This window comes from Opisthorchis viverrini (assembly GCF_000715545.1).
Source record: "Opisthorchis viverrini unplaced genomic scaffold opera_v5_212, whole genome shotgun sequence".
NCBI lineage: Eukaryota > Metazoa > Platyhelminthes > Trematoda > Opisthorchiida > Opisthorchiidae > Opisthorchis > Opisthorchis viverrini.
In genome coordinates this window covers 668586-671704 of record NW_008751870.1, presented here as the reverse complement: position 1 = coordinate 671704, position 3119 = coordinate 668586, and positions in this window count along the sequence as shown.

Genomic DNA, 3119 nt, shown 5'->3' with positions numbered 1-3119 from the left:
AACCCCCGACGACTTCATCCGGATAAGTTCCAAGTCGCAAAACACGAGTTCGAACACATGCTCGAACTTGGCATCATCCACACTTCATCGAGTCACTGGTCGTCACCCCTACATATAGTACCCAAGAAGTCGAAAGGCGATTGGAGACCTTGTGGAGATTATCGTTCTCTCAATAACGATACTATCCCAGACTGGTATCCCATCCCATATATCCACGATTTCGGAAGTACCTTATGCCACATAAACATCTCCAAACTCAACCTCGTACGTGCATACTATCACATACCCGTAGCTCCGGATGACATTCCTAAAACAGCCATCACAACACCGTTTGGCCTTTTCGAATTCACGCGTATGCCCTTTGGTCTTCGAAATACAGCTCAAACGTTTCAACGTTTCATGGACGAAGTTTTACGTGGTTTACCTTTTGTGTATGCCTATCTTGACGATGTTTTAATCGCTAGCACCTCCTCAACTGAGAAAAGAAGATGTCTTCACTGTGGAGTTATTTATTACAAAATGCCAACTGACCGGTTACAGACTATTGGACAGGGAAGCATCTTGTTCACAAAAACTGAATATCCATATTCTCTTTGAACGCGTCTTTCTGAACTTTCCTAGATATTCATTGACTGTTGCTCAAATCCAAGCAAATGCCACAAGGCGACTCCACTAATTACGCAATAGATGTCCCTTTTCAAGAGAGGCAAAGCGAATGTACAAGAAGAGAACATCCTACACGCATGCCTTCCCCATCAGTAGTATCACCGTTACACCCGTAGCCCCGGATGACATCCCTAAAACAGCTGTCACAACACCGTTTGGCCTTTTCAAATTCACGCGTATGTCCTTTGGTCTTCGAAATGCAGCTCGAACGTTTCAACGTTTCATGGACGATGTTCTACGTGGTTTATCTTTTGTGTATACCTATCTTGACGATGTTTGAATCGCTAGAACCTCCCTAACTGAGCATGCTGCTCATCTGAAGGCAGTATTTGAACTGCCGTGAAGACTGCCATGAAGACTTCTCAGGAGTACATATCCTTCTTGAACAAGTTAGACTGGGATCAACTTCAGTGGAAGGCTTATGTAGGACCATCGTGCAAAGTCCACGAGGCTGAGCGGCGTTCTTTTCAAAAAACAGCATGCAGTCGGAAGGGTCGCAAGCCACATAAAAGTATTCGTCGTTTTCTGAGGTCTCGACCATTTTCAAAAAAGTGGACTATGGGGGCAACACAGAAGGTGAGCTGGTATTTGGAAAAACGCAGAACCACTGCAAGTCACAAATCCACAAACAGAACAAACGAAAACAAGCCACCATTCTACGCATTGCCCGGAAAAACACAAACATGATGTTTATGTACATGGAATATCACCAGAAAAATGAAGCGAGCGCGTTCTCCTTGAGGGAAAGGAATGGGGAACCCACGAGTGACCCATTTGAGGTCACATAGAACACTATGCAGATCTGTTTTCAGCCGGGAGTCCTCGTCACATCTAATCTTGTCAAAACCTACCTGTGAACGGCCTCTAACCGATTTGGCCTTGACGGATGAAGACATTCGCCAACTCTTGCAAAGGATTTATCAGTTCTGCGCGTTGAGGCCATTCAAGAATCCTGAAGGAAATATCGTTCACACGGGTAAAACCTTTCTAGCTGGTGTTTCGTCAGTCGCTTTACAAAGGCCACCTTCCCTTTGCTTGGAAAAAGGCTATTGTCACGCCAATCTACAAAACTGGTGACCGACTTTCGTCCGGTAGCTACATGTTTATTAGTCCCACTAGCATGTCGGGAAAGGTGATGGAACGCATTCTAGAGCGATCCATCCTGGATCATCTTACTACCAAAAATTTAATACCTCCAGTCCAACACGGATTTTTCACAAACCGTTCCTGCGTGACGAACATGCTCTTATTTATGGACAGTTTACGGTGTTATTTTGTTTAATGTTTGTAGGCAGCGAGGAGCATAAGGCCCTTCGGTCCAATGACTGGCAGTCAAATGGCCCAGCGACGTTTGTTGGTGCGGCGGGAAGGGGTTGAGGAGGGACATTAGTGGACGCTGAACTCTACGGGAAACAGCCGTGCCCTATATCAACTGATACGATCGATTGGTCCTAGGAAAGCGACGGTCAGCGAAACGATAAATGGAAAACATGGCTCATTAATTCAATCGCAAAAACGTCGACTGGAAGAATGGGCCGAACACTTCGAAGAACAGTTCAGCTGGCCTGCAACACAGTCAGTGGGGATAATGCATGAGGGCGAATGGAATGTAAACCATGATTGCCCGTCGGAAGACGAAATAAGGTACGAAATAGTCTTACTAAAACGTGGGAAGGCACCAGGACCGGACAGGCTGTATCCAACCCTCATCGAAGAAGGCGGAAAATTCCTGGTAACCCATCTGACAAAGCTTATTGGTGCTATATGGAACGAAGATAAAGCGCCTGTAGAATGGGATATGTCAAAAATTATCCCTATCTTCAAAAAGGGTACGCGAACACTATGCGGCAGGCATCAGCCTGTTAGTTGTGGCATCGAAGGTGCTCTCCGGCCTTATCCTTCGAAGGTTGACTGAATACAGGGAGAGACAGATCTGCCAGAATCATGCAGGGTTTCGTCCAGCAAGAGGCTGCATCGATCATATCTTCATCCTCCGACAGATTCTGGAAGAGCGACACTACTTCCAGCAACCAACAATGGTTGTATTTCTTGAGCTGAAAGCCGCCTTTGACTATGTGGACCGCCAAGCACTGTGGCAGTGTCTCTGGAGCAAAGGTGTCCCCCATAAATTCTTGACTCTCATTACGGCGATGTACGCCAACTCTCGCGGCCGTGTAAGGGTCTACGGGAAGCTCTCTCCTGAGCTCAACACATCAAGTGGTGTCCGACAGGGCTGTCCTCTCTCACCTTTTCTCTCCAACTTTTTCATTGATACGATCATGGAGGACTCACTATCAGCCTCTAGTGCCTGTGGGGTCGAAGTACTCCCTGGGCCTCCGCTCACAGACATCGAGTACGCAGACCCCGTCGCAATGCAAACAATAATAAATCATCTGAATAATTCTGCCTCAAGGCTCTGCATGCGCTTCACACCTGAAATGTGTAAAGTGCTA